The sequence below is a fragment of the Protomyctophum bolini genome (assembly GCF_963924005.1).
Source record: "Protomyctophum bolini genome assembly, chromosome: 5".
Taxonomy (NCBI): domain Eukaryota; kingdom Metazoa; phylum Chordata; class Actinopteri; order Myctophiformes; family Myctophidae; genus Protomyctophum; species Protomyctophum bolini.
This window is the reverse complement of record NC_137866.1, coordinates 11,776,332-11,796,303: the sequence shown is the minus strand read 5'-3', so window position 1 is coordinate 11,796,303 and position 19,972 is coordinate 11,776,332. Positions and strand designations below refer to the sequence as shown.

General features: G+C 44.2%; 1 protein-coding gene across 1 annotated transcript in view; it reads right to left on the bottom strand.

Moving 5' to 3' along the window:
- rerea (arginine-glutamic acid dipeptide (RE) repeats a) overlaps window positions 1–19,972 on the bottom strand; it is a 164,880-nt gene that overhangs the window by 126,794 nt on the left and 18,114 nt on the right. The window contains exon 2 of the mRNA XM_080764130.1: window positions 1,163–1,229. The gene's annotated coding sequence lies outside the window, so the exon portion shown is untranslated. The remainder of the gene's footprint in view (window positions 1–1,162; window positions 1,230–19,972) is intronic.

Genomic DNA, 19,972 nt, shown 5'->3' with positions numbered 1-19,972 from the left:
AATAGATATGTGCACATGGTTGAGGTGTGTGTGTGTGTGTGTGTGTGTGTGTGTGTGTGTGTGTGTGTGTGTGTAAGACATAGCGCGGCAGGGAAATGGAGATATGGAGTGCAGAATTGAATGAGCGAGAGGGAGAGAGAGAGCAGTGCGTGGGAGATACTGAAACACCTTTTGATAGTTGATACTGAGCAGAGTGGAAGCGTATCGTGCCGCTAAATGACTGTCTTTGTGGTCGTGCTGGTGAATGGATTGAGGAGGCGTGGTGCAGCACTAGCTCAATAAGTTACATCATGGCAGGAGGAGGAAAGGATGGATGGATGGATGGATGGATGGATGGCAGGAGCGAGGGACGGAGAGATGAGAGCTACACCCATAGCTCATCTATTCCCGTGCACAGCCGCAGCAGGAGGGCAGGGATGCACGGAGGCCACGGCAAGCCAATTACCAAACTAATTAAGTAACCTGCTAGCTGGCTTTGAACTGCAGCCCCCCTCCGTATCAGCACTGGCTTCACTGCGGCAGCCGTGGACACACTCTCTCTCTCCCCCACCCCCCCCTCTCTGACACACGCACCTCTTTGTAAATGGCTGGGGAGAGGCACGGAAATGGCAAAACAGTAATCACATTTTCTCACGCTTTCAGTTGAATTACAAACATGTACAGAGCCATGGGTCGGAATTGAAAATGTGAAGGGTGGGGTGGGGGGCTGTGGTTCACCGTGCAGGAGATTGGGTGAGCCGTGTGTTTGGAGGGAGGGGTATTGGCTTAAACGTAGCAACGATAACAAAACGGTCAATACTACAAGACAGATATTGAAGATTGTATTTCTTACATCCCATACACAGGTATACATGAGTAAAATTCGTAGGTTTCCGTGGTGGGGAGGTGGCCGTGGGTTCAGTAAGCGAGAGCACTTGGGAAGGGGGTGAGTGAACAGTGACGGGCTTGAGATGTACTCCCCGCCCCAGTGGGAGGGCAAGTATGCAAGAAAGACAGTTGGATAAAAGGCATGACAAGTAAAGGGAGGCATGCTGAGGGTTAGGAGGGGGTTGGCATGGGTCCACTGTGCAGAGCAGGACAGGGTTAGGGTCGAGGTAATACAGGTGAGCAGAAAGGAAAGGCTGCATTAGCCACTGTTGTCGCTTCAGCATTGTTGACTAACCTTGACTGCATTCACCTCCTAGCTCTCCGCCACACTGCCTCTCAACAAGGAATGACACAACGATACTCTGGAAGGGAAAAAATTGGAGGGAAAAAAAGGGAGACACACACACACATACAGACAGACACACACACACACACATACACACACACACACAGGGGAGAGAAAAAAAACATGAATGATGTGTAAATGGAACAAATAAGGTGATAACAGCTTGACAGTGGAGGTCTAAGCATGGGTGAAATGGAGGCAATGAAGAAAGGAGCTGCTTTGGCATCACCTCAAAATACAAATGTGAATATAGCCGCTGAACCTACCAAAAAAGAAAAGAAAAAATAAACTATAATGCCATTCATAGTGCAGTTGACTTGCTCTATGGAGACATTGTGGGTTTTATTCCAAGGCTCCATTCACTTTTCAATCCACTAGAACACTCCAAACACGCATCTAGGTAGGGGTGTGTGCGTGCGTGCGTGCGTGCGTGCGTGCGTGCATGCACTTGCTCGCTCTATAGGCTATAGAAAGACACACTCTTAAAAAAATGTCATGGACACGCACACACACGTACATAAATACATGCCATCACCACCCCCATTATCCCATGAGCCTTCTCCTCACCACCTCGCTCCACAAGTAGACAACAGCTCGGAAATAAAAATATCACTACTGTGCCTCACAGCACCTGTTCAATAACACCGACATTTACCATTCACATAGTGAGACTCAGAGATTCCTTGCGTTTACTGCCTTTAAACACCCCAAAACACGTACATTAGGAATCTGTAAACATAAGCAATCTTGCATACTGCAGTCACAGTTCTCTCTCTCTGCGTGTGTGTGTGTGTGTGTGTGTGTGTGTGTGTGTGTGTGTGTGTGTGTACGCGTGCGTGCGTGCGTGCTGCATTGTGTGCCTGCAGGCCCAGGTTTTGGGTCCATAAATATTCAGTTCAGAATTGTAACTTTGGGGCAGTTTTGTGGTATTCACTACATTCATTAGTATGACAGAGAAAAATGCTGAGAATACTTACACATTTACAGTAGATTGAGGGGCCAAATTTAATTAAATCACTCTCCACTGTCATTTTTTAGGTGACAGTTAAATGAATGATTTTATTATTATTATTTTAATGTTAAACAAGGATTTTTTTTCTCTAAATGAATCAGCCATACACAAACCAATAAAAGTGGATGAGAGTCATCACTAACAAAGAGGTATTTCTGTTAATTAAAAAATTGCTAGAATTGCCATTAAATTTGTAAGCAATCAATTCTCATTCATCAGTTGCAGTATTCCTATCCATGAGTGCCAATAGCAACCATTTTGGTGACAGTCCAGCTTTTTAACCACATGTCTTCTAGCGTCTCTATTCTGGGGTGAAATATCAGCTTTTTTTGGTAAAGATATATGTATAGCGTGAAGTGAAAATGGGGGTGCTATAGTATAGAGTCCTGGGGGAGTCCGGGCAACTAATGAAATAGGGACTTGTGGCATCAAAGTAGCTTAAAGTCATACTGTGTATTGTCTGTGTGTGTTCAACTAAACAAAAGTACTTTTTTACATACAGGTAAGTGATTTTTCACTGGTAAATGTTTCACAATGTCCAGTCCACACTACACACTACCGCGGTGGTAGGCAGATATTTATTATCACTACGTCATCCGACCGCCCTAGTAAATGTGTTTTTCACAACTTCTCTGAACACTATACGTATTAAAACACCATTAGTATTCTTGAGTTTCTGCCACTTTCAAAAAATAATATATGGCCTTTATCCTCGCTGAATATCCCATTATATTGCTCGGTATATTACAAAGATAAGCAAGTCTAATTTGAGCCAACATGGTGGCAGTAAATAATATATATCTTAACACCTACATACACATCCATCCTCACAATTTTGGCACACAAAAAAAGAAAACATTTCTCTTTAATTAAGCGGGGATATTCATTAATTCAGAATGCTCAGCACAGAATCATTTGTAGGAGTTTGTACAAAACCGTAATAGCAGCCTCAGTAGTGGCTGCTACCATGCACCTCCTGAAGTGATCCAACACTTTGTGTAAAACATTTCATATTAGGTTTTGAAATGTGAAAACAACCCCACATGCACGTCGTACAAAATCTAAGTGTTTTCCACACAGCCCAGCCTTGGCACTGAACAATAAGAGGACATGCTGGGGACGATTTTAGTTTAGTTTAGCATTTCAGTGGAAATAAAACATAATCCCATCCCACCCACAACCAGCCAAGACTATAATAATTCAAAATCATACATTATTAAACAGACAAATTTGGTTGAATGAGTTCACATTGCATCTCAAACGGTCAATAAGTTGTTTTGTACTGTGCATGTGTGCCCATGAGTTTGCATGTGCATGATTGAACACAGATTTTGTGTGTTACACCATAACCATAACCAACCAACTAGGATAGGAGGACAAAAGCCATTGAAAAGTGCAGTTGGCCACCTAGTGCTGGGTCTCCGCTGTGTCACCAGGTGCAGTCCAACCTGGCCAGCTAAGCAGGGACATCTGTTTGATGGCATTAGAGCCATCAGAGGACTGCCATAACCGCAGATTAAATGCTAGTAAATCTGGGGATTAGATCCATGTATGAACAGCCACATTGATTTTGCAAGCTTTTCAATAGCTGCAGGATTTCCACAGAGGCAGGCGACACGGCCATCGAGTGCACGCACGCACGCACACACACTGTACTATCTGTCTGGGTTATTTTTAAACTGTGATGCAAAGTGTACACAGGGCCACAGGCTGACCTACAGTTACTATCTACAGTGCATTACACACTAATAATACACCATTCTATTGGTTGCAGATGTATGGGAAAATTCTAAATGAATCCACTTGTCTTGTACATGAATGTAGTAAACATTCAGCTCATTTGGGAACTAGAGCGGTTATAAGCTCCACTGCTGCTCAGTAGTGTGAGGCTAGACGATGGGCTTGAGGCAACAAGAACGATTATGACACAATCTATCTATCTTCTTTAGCTACATACCCCAGTGCTGCCATGCAATGCGTGTGCCCTCATACAAGCGCGCGCAGCCGCGCACACACACACACACACACACATTCTCTCAGTCTCAAGCGTGCACACACACATTCTCTCAGTCTCAAATCAGTCCCACCACAAACTTAAATCCGGTGCTGAAATCCCAATCCCTGTGATGTCTATTTATTTGTCTGTTGTCTTTTTGTCTCTTATTGTTTACCGGTATTCATGGAAAAATGAATACATTTTAAGTTGAAAAAATAAAAACCCAAATCCCAAACCCTGGGCTGGGACTGAGCTATCTCAGTGGCTGGCTGACATCAAAGCCAAAAGGTCTGCTTTCATGGCTTTGTCTGCCTCCGTCTTTCTCACAGAGTGTCCATCATGTGCTAGTTTAAAGAAACACCAAGGTAATGATAAAAAACTTGACTTAACTGGAGGCAGCATGTTCACTCTCATTTTACATTTTTAAACAACACACACACACACACACACACACACACACACACACACACACACACACACACACACAAAGGAGTGTCAAATGTGTGCTGGGCTACATGCCAGTGTTCCAAGCAGGCTGATAGAGAGGAGTGGAGAAGGGAACAAAAACAACCAGTCACTTAGTCACTCAATCTAATCTATTACGCACTGGGATGTTAGCTAACCGCTCAGGGGTAAACGCACCTTAGGGGGAAATAAGACAAACACCGCTTTTGCCGTTGCATAAGACCGATAACATTATGCCTCACACTACAAGCCATTCTCAACTTAAAATCAGTGTGGCGACCATCTTCAGGCACCGAGCAGGAAGAACCCAACTCCCCCCCTCGCCCAAAATGGCTGCTGTGCTGCTGGTCACCACGGCTGACCTTAGCCACATATCAAGCAGAGGGAAAGCGATTACCTGGTGATTAGTGCCCGTTATGAGGCAGCTCCATTAACCTTTGAGAAATGGGAGGGTGGAAGCTGCCGTGCCTAGCCAAGCGAAAACCCCTCTTTACCACCTTCGAAAAATAGAGGGGCGAGGCAGGAGTGAGTGAGTGAGTGAGAGGGAGAGAGAGAGAGAGAGAGAGAGAGAGAGAGAGAGAGAAAGAGAAAGAGAAAGAAAGAGAGGGGGACGGAGAGAGAGAGAGAGAGAGAGAGAGAGAGAGAGAACTGCAATGTGACAGGAGAGCAGCTCCCATTAGGTAAGCACATTGAGCCGTCAGGCCTCCACATTCATCAACATGCACACAGAGCAGCAGTCAGCAACACCCTCGCTACTGAACCACTGCTACTGCACCAGTGATGGAGGAAGTAGACAGAGGGAGAGAGGAGGGGAAAGGGAGGGCTATTACAACGCACACTTGGACCCATCTCCACAGCACTGGGCTGTGCAAATGTTTCCGTGCATGGATCAGGTGGTTTTTACTGGTGCTTCCACTACCCTAATAGGTTGGGCCATGGACTGCTAATGACATCATTATCATACACGAGTTGTAATTGGCTGAGCCAAGGCTGCGCCAAGATCAATGGACGGCTAAATCTGGATCAATTGATTAGCCTGCTGCTGTTAAGCTGCTAAAACATATTTTTCTGTACAGTCGATGTGGCGGGGGATGCCGATGCGCCGTGGGTGAATTGGGCACGTTACAGAGAGAGGCAGTCTGACATGGAGTTTTAACACATTTAGGACTGAGGCAGATTCTAAAAACGCTTTCTAAATACTGAAAATGGTCAAATATTAATACAAAATACAAATGAAATATGGGGCGCTCTTGTCATCGTATACATCAATTTATGTTAGCGGACATTTGACATTGCTACATAAGGTACATAAGGTGTGATTGGTTAGCCGATTTGCTCGTTTACATAATTTATGGCGTAAGTTTTCCCTTCAATGTCAATGGCGTTTAATGTTTTGACATCATAATTAGCGGAATTATCTCTTATCATCATACATCATCATGTCATGCATCATCTCATACTGGGAGTATGCCTGCTGCCTGTGATTGGTTGGCTGATTTGCTCATTTTACATATACATTTTCCCCTCAATTTCAATGGCGTTTGATGTTTTACGTCATATTTAGCGGAATTCTGACGTCATTTCTCCATTCATCGTCAATGGCAACACTTGAGACGGGCAGGGACAAAATTTGACCGGAATTTGACTGGAATTCTCTTACCGTGGTCAATGTCAAATCTTGAGACATGTGGGGAAAAAAGCCGTTTATAAAAAGCTGTGAGCGGTGCCTTTTATCATGATGATGTATGATGATGAGAGCATCATCATACATCAGCCAATCAAATCACATTCCGTGCTACAAACACATTCCGTGCTTAAACTGACACACACAAAGCTGTGCATAGGATCGGCTGCACCGCTCAAAAATTACAATATCATGCTGGTAATATACTGTACATACAACAAGAACCCCAAAAGGGGTTCCCGTCCTGAAGGGATGAAACACCAAAAGGGGTTCCCGTCCTGAATTGCCAGCAGATCTGTGCCATATGATGAGTGAGTTGACATGACAGGGCCACAGAGTAACCTTATCAACTAGGAAGGTGCGCTCACTGGAGCACAAATCTTTGCCAGGAGGCATGGCCCACTAATACTTAACACGGTCTCAGTAACATCCATCTTTTTCCCTGAACGCCTGCGGTTGCTCACTGGGTTTACATGAATGACGTTAAATTGTTGGGGGAAGAATTTACATAAAACACAAATGTCCTCCTTACCGGTAGAGTAGATGCTATATGATTCGTTCTCTTTTTGGGGGGATAGTCTGGTACAGTACGCAATACTCATGCAAGAGATTACTGTAATCACATGAGACTAGTAATTTGGCGATGAAAATGATCAACAGCATTCGTCTGCAGGCTGGCAGACTGTCTGTAACTTCAATTCGCTGAAAGAGGATAAACGACCCTGGGCCGGCATAGCGGTCCAGGCACCTTGGCTGCTAATCCAGCATGACAGTGTGTTGCAGGTTCGAGTCCCAAGCCCGGTTCGAGTTTTGTCCATTCTTTTTTTATTTCAGTTCAATTTATAAGAATTGATAAATATCCTTAAATGCATTTAAAGAACGCTGATTTGTGTTACCGTAAATATCGGCTTTTATTATCGGCTATCGGTCTCTTTGATCACTACTAATCGGTATCGGCCATGAAAAACCCATATCGGTCGATCCCTATTAACATCTCCTCATGTCCAAACATATCTTGTCGTGACAACTTAATAATTGTTTTAAACGGACATAATGAAGGGCTGCCATTTGCTTGGTGGAACACACATTTTGATGGTGCGCCGTTACTGCTTTCAGCAGAGACAGATGAAGAAAGCCAGATCATGGATAATTCATGACATTCTTGCATGACACAAGATATCAGTATAGGATTCTTAAATAAACTAATTTTACTTTAATCTGTCTGCGTCCCTCTCTCTCTCCCCCACCACCCACTCCATATACACCACATGTCAACAGAGCTAACTTACAGTAGTTGGTCCATGTAACTAGGGCTGAGGGCGATAACCGCATCACCGGTTATGTCATGTGTACCGCAGCCAGGTTGAATTCTTAACAAAAACAAATAAAATAAATATTAAAGCTAATCTCACGTTTTTTATTCAGGAGCTGTTGGAATTTATATGAGTGCATATTCTGTGATATGAAATGTAAAGTTTACCAATTATCATTGTTTGATGTTATGATTATAACATGACATGTCTATTTTAGATTGTGTGCACACAGGGTCAGGTCAACTCTACAAGCACACTCTTGATCTTGTACATCTGCTGTGCGCACACTTATCAAACATGTTGTACGTGCATGCATACAGAATGCTATAATTAATAGGGTAAATAAAATGTACAGTTACAAGTTACAAACTATTTTTGTTAAGGGTTATGGCTTTAATGCACATTTTCATTGGTGTATTGATCAGAAGAATAATATTACAGACTGTGCGTCCGAGGGGAAAACGCAGACTTACCCGCAGCTCCAGTGGCCACCCATGCACATTCCTCCTCCATTGTGTTGAATAACCTACACTGATTTATGTGTCATCACAATGTTTGGCGTGGAAATACTGCTTCATATTGTTCACTGGCGTCAACCCGTCAAGCTTAAATCTGTCAAACCCTTCAGTACAGTAGCTACACGCTGGGGCTGAATCAATTCATAAAATGACAGGTGAATCCAAAGCTGGTATTTGCGGCGCATTGTAAACAGCTGCGCCTCAACTTTATACCCACTTAGAATTTATCCCTTGCGTTCACAGTTGCAATACTTCGTTAGGTACTTTTAGATGGATCTTACTGCAACGGGGAGATTTCACTGGATGGACTGTGTGCACCATGTGCATTACTCGAGCACATACAGTACACACTTTTGCCTACTAATTAAATATTCTTGATCTACTGAAACATTAACTTAAAAATCCTTACCACCCCAGGCCGACATGCAACGTATCGTTGCTGTTGAGTTGAGTCCAAAACCGTAACTTTTTAGGAAATGGAACGAAATGTTCAGAAATAGGGAAAATAGCTCATTTGCTAGCTCAAAATGCATTGTGAACTTGTAGATCTGCCATTTTCACTACTTTAGCTTGACACTCATTACAAAGTAGGTCATTCAATTATTAAAAAACTACAGTTTCTGACTTACAGCAACGATGTTGATATATTAAGTTCCCCTTTCTCCAGTTTTGTCAGCATTGCTCTGAAGCCAGTTTAGTTTTTTCCATGGAGAAAGGCAACACTCGTATTGTAGCTGAAGTTTTTACATGAACAGAAGAGTGTTCTCCATTCATAACATATAAAACAACATTTCTAGTCCCAATACTTGATTCTGATTGGCTGGTTACCGTCACGTGACCGTTGTCAATTTCACAGATAATCCACACCTTCAATCACTTTATATCATTCCCAGCTGATCCTGCAGCCTTGTAGCTGTACTGGGGAAGGGGAGCACTTGATTGCCTTGCACACGCTGGCCGTGCGGGCATGTAAGCACCGCCCGCACTCATGACTGTGAGGCTCCAGGCAGCCCCGTAAAGACATCAAGCGCTATTCTCCAGTCACATAGTCTACTTTAGCTGCAGTGCAAAACAAGGAAGTGTGTACTGTGGCTCGCTCTGGTGGCACAAAGCGTAGCTACTTTTGTGAATGTAATAGTTTGAGGTTAATATTGCTATATGTTTGTAACCGTTTTAGAAAAGCAATAAGCCACGCAAGGTAGAAGACCCTCCGCTACGCGTTAGGTCTCACTACGCCTCTCAGCCATGGTAAAATCAACAGTTGCAGTCACATATGAAAAGCACTGTCATGACGATGTGGCCGTCACACAAACGTGGCTGGACAAAATGTAAGCAATGTTGTAGGTCCAAAACTGGCACAAATGACAAAACAAAATTGATGTTTGCCGCCTGCCGCCGCTCAAAATTCGGCACACGTTCAGGACACCAAAATGACATATGCCACCACATTGCATGCAAATATAGTAAGCGTGAAATGGCTATAGATGCCTGTATGGTGTCATGCATGTTCATAGGTCATAGGTGCGCAGGGTATGTGTGGTGTTGTGTTACGCACATCGTGTCACTCCCTCTCTCTCCGTCTATGCATTCAGACAGAGAGAGCTGTGTGGAAGACATCTGTCCACACATCCGTCTTCATCGGTTTGGGTCACAGAGGTAACATTTCCAGCAGAGAATCCTTTCCTGGGCCACATTACAGACATGCCCCGAAGACATCCCCAGGGAAAAGCACAAGAGGCATCCATACTAGATGCCTGAACCATCTTAAATTGCTCCCTTCCACGTAAAGGAGCAGCGGCTCTACTCCCAGTTTCTCCAGGGTGACTGAACTTGTTACTCAATCCATAAAGGGAGACACCCGCATGAGAAAACACTTGTTGAACACTTGTATCTGCAATCTTGTTCTTTCAGTCATGACCCATATTTCATGACCACACCACAGCTGACACAGACATAGCAATCTTTATAAACTTCACCAATGAGACCAATACTACGTCACCACAACAATGTTGTTGTAACAAAGAGATTTGCTATTTTTACTGTTCAAGTTCGACAAGTAGCCATTTCAGTGTCGAGCCAGCTTGTGTCCAAAGGATAGAGCCATTTGAATTAGCTAGTAGTAGATTCCATATGACAGACAGCTTGCACCCAACTGGCTACTTGCACTCAGGTTGCACTCCATAAAATTGGAATTTATTGCAACGTTTTTCTCCAATATGCAGCTTTTGCCAAGCTGTATATCCGGTCTATAGAGAATGATCAGTTAAAGCTGTGGCGTAGGCGGTCTCTGATACGGTTTACATTCCAAGGCTTACGGTGGTTCCATAGAAACACCACTTTAATGGATTAAATAACCCTGGGTGTTCGGGGTGTTACAGTGAGTAAGTGACTAATGTTGACCTTTCTCTGCCTTGAGAGAACAACAGAAATGTGACACGTGAGAAAGAATTAATCTCATTTGTCTTTCTCAATCGTCTTTTTGTGTCCGTCTCATCTGTCAGATCACCCAGAAAAATGTGGCCTGGCCACAGGTTCGGTCTAGAGACTTATGACTCTCTGACTGGATGCTGTAGCTTACTGGGAGGTAGAGTGCAATGGAATAGTTTCTATAGCAGTGATATACAAAGGAATCAACAGGAGTGGAGAGGGCTGTGTTTGGATTCAATGACAAGTCCTGGTGTCTGGTATGTGATTATGGTCGTCATGGTAACGGATACATTGTCTGTCACAATGGGAAGAAAACTGAACTCCCTTGTCTCTGTCAGTCTCACTGGCTCCAACAGACTTGTAGGAGAGTATTTTCTGGACTGGCCTCTGCCGGCACTCTGTCCGTCTCTACAATTTCCAATGACATACTGACACACCTGTACACCTTCTAGACCACTGGTTCCCAAACACTGGGTTAACTTGGGACCCATTTGTGGGTTGCAGATTTTTCTTTCTCCGGGTCTCTATTTTTTTTGTTTCCTACTATCCTATTATTATTATTTCAACATAAAAAAAAAAAAAAACATTCCCAAAAACATGGACAAAATTCAATGATTTTCTTTTCAGTAATTTCAAGAAGAAATCTGAGAAAAATCTAAGAAATCCCATAAATTTGAAAATAAAATAATGTTTAAGGAATAGTGAAAATAGCCGAGCTCACTTGCTCATACTTGCTCATGTAACATAGTTATATGCAACAATATCATTTCTGCCATCGAATGCTGCTTATATAATGTAATGGTACTACTATATTTGTCACTGTACATTTAAATTGCACATACATTTACATTTACGCATGCTAACTATTAGGAGCAGCGGGTGCTATTAATACAGCACCTGGGGAGCAGTTAGGGGTTTAAGTGTCTTTTCTCAAGGACACTTTGACACGTAGACTGGGTGTGCCGGGGGTGAACCAGACGGCCTTCCTCTACCTCTCCATTCAGCTATGGCCACCCGCTGAACTATCTTCCCGTTTCCCACTTTAACCACTGTTAAATTTCATCAAAGCCTCATTTCTTGTTACTGCAATGGCTCTCAGTTGATCCGCACAACTCACACACACCTGATACAATCAGGCTGCCACCAAATTGCACTTGTGATGGAGAGACTGTCTAGAGTAGACCAAATCAACCATACATCCGTGTAGTTAACAAGTCTGTTATCCAGGATCATTGGAGCTAATAATGGGTCACTATATAGTCATTACAAATTATTGTATAATTGCAATAAAGAGATATTGTTCACAATTAATTGTAGAATATTGGCATGTTTTAATATCGGAAAAGCTTTTGCATCAACTCACAGTATCTTTGAAATATGTATTTTTTTGTTATAATATTGCAGTCTGAATGGTGCGTTAACACATTTAGACCAAAAAACGCCTTCTAAATCCTGGCCTTTTTTTCTGAAATATTTCAAATATTTATTCAATAAGAACATTGACATCACCAAATTTGGAGCGACTGCCCTGTTATTGGTTAGAAAATTACAAGTCGACTCCCACTTCCTATGCCAGATTTTCCAATGGGTTTCCCCAGGCTTTTCTTTTTGAGCCGAATGTGAAGGAAAAGCCTGGGTACCGAGGCTATGTTCAGCCTGGGTAGCGAGGCTATGTTCAGCCTGGGTACCGAGGCTATGTTCAGCCTGGGTACCGAGGCTATGTTAAAAGCCTGGGTACCGAGGCTATGTTCAGGGTGGGTACGGACTGGCTATGTTAAAAGCCTGGGTACCGAGGCTATGTTCAAAGCCTGGGTACCGAGGCTATGTTCAGGGTGGCTGGCTGCGTTTAATGGTGGACATCCTGATAGGAACAACAGACTCGGAGAGGGAGATGTTGAAGTTATCCGCAAACACTCACGTTCAAGAGTATACCCATCATCTACTCAGCAAAATGACAACCAGCCAAAAAACAACCTTGCGGCTTGCGCTAATTCATTTTCTATACAGCTTGCCGACAACCTTGGCTCATGGCCCCACCAACGGTGATGCCTAAAATAAAAATGCGCCAGCACCACAAATTACATTACCGTCAGGTTTATTTATCCCAAGCCCAGACTACCGCCATCTATGCCAGTACCCTGTCAACATCCACTCATGATGAAATTGGGCAGTAGCACAGCAACTTATTCCTCTCCGTGCAAAGGCTAATGCAGGTAAAATGCACCTGGTGGACTTAAATGTTTGACACTTAGCTTCCTGGCCTGCTAGCGAGCTAGCTCGAGTGGGCGAGAAATGAACCTTGTTATGCGTTCTGACACTGGGCCCAGAGCCCCGGCAAATAAAAACATGCCTCTCACTTACTGGCTGCCTGCGCCCACGGGCCCATACATCAGCATTATAGAGGAGCTAGGCAGCCTCAAGGTCAGCTCAATTTCCTCCTGCCCTTATGAAGCATCAGAAACACAATGAGAGGGGGCACCCACACACATGTAAAAGACATTTTATTTTGGGGGGGGGCGGGGGCATTTGGAGTGTGAAGGAGAGGTGGGCGTCTAATACAATGGGCAACTGTGACAAATCACCAGGAGAGTGCCGATGTGGTCTACAGTAAAGGGTAAAGACGGGGCTACTGCAGGTATTTGTAAGTAAATGTGTTGGCGGCAGAAAGCAAGCATTAGGCCTACTTAGGCATTATCTGTGCAGATTGTATATACTGTAGTAGATTGTGTTTGCTCTAGCAAAGAGCTTATGCTTTAAGTAATAGGATTGAACGGTTTCTGTTAAGCACGCAGTCTCCACTTGTGTAACCGCTCAACTGTAGTCTATGAAACTACAGGATAATTAGGAAGGCCTACTAAATCGTGTCTCAAAATGTTACAAAATGTGAATACAATGTTTACCGTTTACCATAATTAAATTCTCCAGCTGTAACAGGGGAATATTTAGTGACCTGATGCAAACCTAATGCCTTTTTTCCTTCCTTTAGAGATCTGAGCCCATTCATCACATGCCCAGGCAATTTGATAAATTACACAGAAGCATGAAAGCTGATCTTCTGTATTGAGTGCGTGCGTGCGTGCGTGCACTTGGTCCTGTGCCTTAGTCGGCAGTCATCCCTGGCTGCCTCACAGGCTGGGTTTGACATCCTCAGTTAAGAGCCTGGGGAAATAACAGCAAATTCACTTAATGGCACCACCTCATCTATTGCTCATACAGAGGGGAGAAATAGACCTCATCTATTCCTCATACAGAGAGCAAAAGAGAAGCTCCTTGAGGTGTTACAAAATGGCTGTGTGCTCTCGGCTGCGCTGCCGTCTCGTCTATCCACAGGGTGCAGGTGTGTGGGTAAACACCGAGTGCGCATCCAGATCCATCACATGCTTCTGTCAGCCACCAGATGCAATTTGTAGTCAACTCTGACCCGTTGTGAAAAACCAGCCGGACTGCCTGTGATGCTGCCACTAAATTCTTTTCACTGTGGTAGTACAATTCTTTTTTCTTTTCTTGCGTTTTCACATGTTTAAGTATGTGTGGGAACTCGCCCCACTGTGAGTTCTTAGCATGCTGCATTTGTAAACGTGTGGGAATATCTATGCATGTGTGGTTGTGAACTTGCGTGTTGGTTGTGTGTGCGAGTGTGTGCGTGCGTGCCCGGCCGCCTGCCTGCCTATTGGGAGGGATACAGTGCCAGTGGTATAATGGCCCCTCTCCATCTTTGTGAGAGAGGCATAACAGAGCAGAAGGGAGAGAGCCTGTGCTCGCTGGTGGTTGGATAACATCTTAGGCTAACAGCGGGTAGCCTAGCTATCAGTGTAACTCCAATTCCCCTAGGGGTATTGTCAAAGCCCCTGACCCCAGCAGGACAAGCCAGATGACCCCTCTCTCTCCGCCTGGGACACAGGAAGAGTGAGGCACAAAGTCTCACTTCTGTTTCCTTCCTCTATTTTACTCAACATTCTACGCAGAGCCACCAGCAGCTCTGCCTTTCTTCATGCTTTGCATTGAAAGGACGCTTTGTAGCAACTAAGCACGCACAGGCTGGCACACTAACTGCTCGGTGACACGCTCACGTGCAGCCTGCTTGTGCTCAACAACCACTGCAGAAAGTCAGAGACATGGGAATTTGCCGCTACAATTTAAAATGTGAGCACTGAGAAGGTTCATACTGCAGCAGACATGTTATTATCATTCAAGAATGTTTGAGGGAGTGAATGAGGTGGATTACACCGAAGCGGCGCATTTCGAGATGACTACAAATGACAGAACCGTGCCTAAATAACAGGCACGAATGGCAACCAGTCAAGAGTACTAAATAATCTACTGCTGTTGCAGCACCACAGATGTAATGATTTCCGTGTACAGTGTGCAACCGCAGTAGTGGTGTCTGTTAATATCCCAGGCCATAATATCTAATATGCATCTGGGAGCACAAGCCCTGAAGTGCAACGCATGATTCCTCCTGTGTGTATTACCCTTTCATAAAGCTCTCTGCTCTTCCATCTGGGAGAATAGCTTCTCGCTACTTGGCTCCCCAGGGTTAGCTGTCAGCCTCCTCTGAGCCCCCCAACCCCCCCCCCCCACACACACACACACCTCCACCACACACCTCCTCTCTGCACCTGACACTTACAGTGTTCTTTCTGTCCCCCCCCCCCCCCCCTTCTCATCCCCTGGAGAAAATGTTCATTCGCCCCGCCCACCTAGCTCCCAGCAGCCCCTGGGGCAGGGGACAATTAAAACCAAGGCAGGAGCTCAGCCAAGTGTCACAGTGGGTCTCAGATGGGGCTCTGCCTGCCTGTGTTAGTGGGTGGGGGTTAGTAGCGGAGCTTAGAGAAAACAATATACATCTGTTTCGTTTCAGATTAACATTAATTCCGCTTTAAGGTGATGTCAACAGATCAACATGTCCAAAGCAATAGAGGCTTTGCGGCAATGATACATTTGTCAATTGTCTTTGTGTAACCATTCCATTCCACATTGCCTAACACACAAACACAGCTTTTCTCTGACGTCAACCAATTACAAGCTTGCCCTGGCTGCCCTTGACTATGTTCCCTAACCTCCCTCTGCTCCCCACGTCAAACCACTCAGCAGTGCCGATCCCCCCCCCCCCCCCCCCCCCATCCTCCTCTCTCTTGCTCTCCTCTCTACTTTCCGAAGTTTCTGTCCATTCTTTTGCTCAGAGTCACTGTCCTTATGGCTGTGAAATATTTAGCAGCTCTATCTCAGCACACCTTTAGGCACAGACTCAGAGCTGCTGTCTCCCTTAGCCAGGTAAGAAGTGACAGGAGCAGGACAGACAGGAAGGAGGGCTTGGTATATCTCGTCAACATTATTAAATCATTCCTCCCCACGGCAGTCCCTGGGTGGTCTTGGGTCTGCATTATTCCTCAGTCAGGGTTCAATGGCCTCGGCTCCTTGGGTCGAGACTGGCTTGCTCCGCTAGCCTAGCGCTGTGCTAAGCAGGTGTCAGGGGAGTTTCCCCTCAATTAAGCAAAGGTAAAGTAATGCCTCTCTCCATGGCAGAGCCGTGAATACATTAGTCTTGCTGTCACCACAGGCTTTGGCAGGCTAGCGTGTCGAGCAGCGTGGAGAAGACAAACAGCTGGCAGTTTCAACTGCTGCTGAAAGCTGGTTAAGCAAACTCACACCAGGATCTGTGTTAAGTGTACAAAGGCTCATTCTATACACAGAGGTGTTTCTCAAAACAAAACCAGCAAACAGTAGTTGGCCTGTTGGATGTAATGTATTAGTTGATTGAGAAATATGAACACCTCCAAATATCTCACAATGTGACAGTAAACAGCATTGCATGATTTCATTTGGCTTCGCATTTAGACTTGGTGGGGGTTTGGCTAATGAGTTTAAATGTGCCCTCTGAGTGGATGGCATTGGAGCGCACTGAATGCTTGTGTTAATTAAAGCTCAGGGAAATAACGTATGAGAGGTTAGCTTGACCCACAGCCTTACTGAGGTATACTGCCAGGAAAACAGTTCTCTGCTAACAAGTCGTTTTCAACTTTCAAGACTGAATATACTAGGTATATTAAGAAATTCAATTCAAACTAAAGCATTAGCACCCAAGTATCTAATGAACTAATTAGCACATTTCTCTCGGAGGAAATACAGTAATTACTAATTACCCCCACAATGTATGAATTTCAGGTATGAAGCTGTGACACAACCACGGGGTTGTGAGGGTAACTTATCTGGTTGTCATGATTACCAACCTGGTGTCTGTGATCCACAATGATTGGAGTGCAGGCCTGGTGCCAAGGGCGTGCAAAAGGGTCTATTGCCCCCTTAACCCAACCTCCTTGCACCCCCAAGTGTTCTTTTTCCCGTTTGTAATCATCCTACACTTCTTCAAACCCCCACACAGTCCACAGCACCCTCTAGAGGCAGAGGCACCTGTACAGTTATCACCCTGTTTGATTTGACAACGCAATAGCTGTATGAAATACATCCTCAAAAATTGAGTGTGTCATCACCAGTGGTTCTCCCTCTATATCCACTGGCTCCCGGTCGCTGCCCGCACAGAATACAAAACTCTGATGCTGGCATTCAAAGCAACCAAAGGTATGGCTCCCCCATATCTTGCAAGTATGATTGAACCGCCTACAAACCCTCCCGCGCACTCAGATCAGTCAACGCAGGGAAACTGGAAGTACCCTCACTAAAAACGCCGGGACAACGCTCCACACGTCCCAAACTCTTCTCCCTTCTAGCTCCAAAACTGTGGAATGCACTTCCCATTGCAGTCAGAACTGCAGTATCACTCCCAATCTTCCGCCGTAGTCTGAAAACCCACCTTTTCAGACTCCATCATGGCCCATAGCACTTACCCTACCCCCTTAGATAGCATTTCTGTAGACTTAGATAGCATTTGATACAGACTTATAGCATGTTATGTAGACAGCACTATAATTGCATTGTATGTAGTCATAGCACGTCATAGTACATTATGTATAGCATAGTATAGTATATATGTATAGTTTATATGTATAGTTTCATTATATAGATATTCCACTGTTACTTTCTTAGCTTACGCATGATAAATGCTTTTTATGTGATGTATTCCCATGCTTTTTTGTTCTTGCTTAATGTAAGTCGCTCTGGATTAAGAGCGTCTGCTAAATGCCTAAATTGTAAATTGTATAAGAGGCGGCTGGGCCAGTCTCTCTCTCTCACCATTCAACTCAATGGGAGCAGGTTTAGCATTTTGGTTAAAGGTCCCCACAAATACACATTTTTATAATAATTTGCACACACAGCGCCCACATCACGACATTGTGGTACTGCCGCTAAAACTGCTTTAGAAGCCAGACAGAAATGACATGAACTGGTTATATTAGAGTGGTGATTTAGGCTCAAACCATTAGAGATATGTTTGAAGGACATAAACAATATGATATTACATTTTAAAAACTGTTTTAAAATGCATGTTGTAGTTCCTTTAAATGGACCACTTCACCACTTTTCAACCCATCTTCATATAATAGGTCCTCACTCCTCACTAATAATCATGATAAAATGGCACAATTTCTTTCTACTCTATAGTCTGTGTATCATAGGAGGGCTGTGGGCAGTTCAGAAACCCGTCCACTGCAGTGACATCATTGATGGGGAATCCAAGCTAATAGAAACTGCAGACTTTCTAGTCCTGAAAAGTTGCAATGCGAAAATGGAAGCCATTGTTTTCACGATAATAAAAATCTAAACATTTTTGTAAAAATAAATCTTGTTTAAAAAGAAATTCTAACGATGATGTCACTGGTGGACGAGTTTCTGAACTGCCCACAGCCCTCCTATGAGAGACAGACTGAATTGTTTATTATCATGATTATTAGTGAGTACCAATTATATGAAGATAGGTTGAAAAGTGGTGAGGTGGTCCTTTAAATTAGTTTTAATAAAATAATTTTAACGTTCAACTTCTTCGTTTGTGTGAGCTTCCTATTTTGTTATAAACTGAGCTATTTGTAAATCCATACAGTTTTATGTTACTCACTATCCTAGCCCAATTAAAATGATTAAAATTCACAGTTTCTTTTGCAGCATAATAAAACCTCTCCTAAGCTCACTAGTATATATATATATACACCTATAAAACAACAATGTGAGTGTGTAGCCACTAGCCTGTATAAAAATATGTCAACAGCAGCAATAACGGCATCTTTTTATCAGCCTTCATGTGAGTGTATTACTGTGTGCTGGGCTGGCGTATTGAAAGGGGCTGATTGATGGCTCCACTATGGACTGTCTGTCCACCTCTCTCCCTGATGAGACATGTCAATATGAAGACACATGAATGCAGCAGTCTGTCCTCCATTTTCTCCCCTCCTCCACATTCTCCTCCCCTCCATCTCCTTCCTTGTCAGAGAGGCGACGAGAATGACGCAGTAAATACACACTGCTGTGTGCAACGAAACCCAGGGCTCCGTTGCCTTTTATCTGCCATGACAGCTTGACGAAAATCAAACGTGCAGGGGAAAGAGCTAGCATTCCCTTTAATAAACTGCCAGAAAGAGCACAGGGAAAAAGTAGAAAGGGAGACACTCCCCGCTCGGCTCAGCTCCAGTCAGCTGGGATCGGCCAAGCGGCGGCTGGAGAGGGGAGGGGGGGGGGGCACGCGATACATTAACGGGGGAGAGCACTCCTTCAGGCATTGACTGGTATTATGCTGCTCATGCAGAGCTCAGGCATCCAGTACCATTGCACCTACTACCGCAGGAGCCGTCAGAGCCAATCAGTCACGGGGCATGGGTAGGGTATGAACACCCACATCAGAGAAGCAGTCAGCACTGCAGGAAGTCCCCCTGTCTGTCCACTGCATACCCTCCATGACTCCCTGCCCACAGTCAGTCGCAAACCCTATGAGCTGCCAGGGTCATTTACACCCCCTCCCTCCCCCAGTCGCAGTTATTTACACACAGATAAACAGATGAATAGATGCAAAAAGATGCATCTGAGAACAGGAGATGGAAGAATGCTGTCTGTCTGCACATGATGTGATGGGAGCCTGACGGTGCATGCAGATGCTTGTATTCTAGTACTGACAATTCCAATTGAATGGGATGCCAGCAAATCCTCGGTGTATGTGGAGGGATGGATTTAATGGAGTGAATGTTACAGTGCATGATTGCTGTGATTCAGCTGAATTTCAAAATAAGTTTTAAATAATTAAAACGATTATGTTTATGTAGTTTTACGAGCTTAAATCTTCTTTCACTAATGTCATGAACAGTACACTGTATACCAGCTGCTGTGCTCATGCAGCTTATTTCTAAACCACATGTACATGTTTGGATAAATATCTACCGGTATGTGTAAATATGTAGATA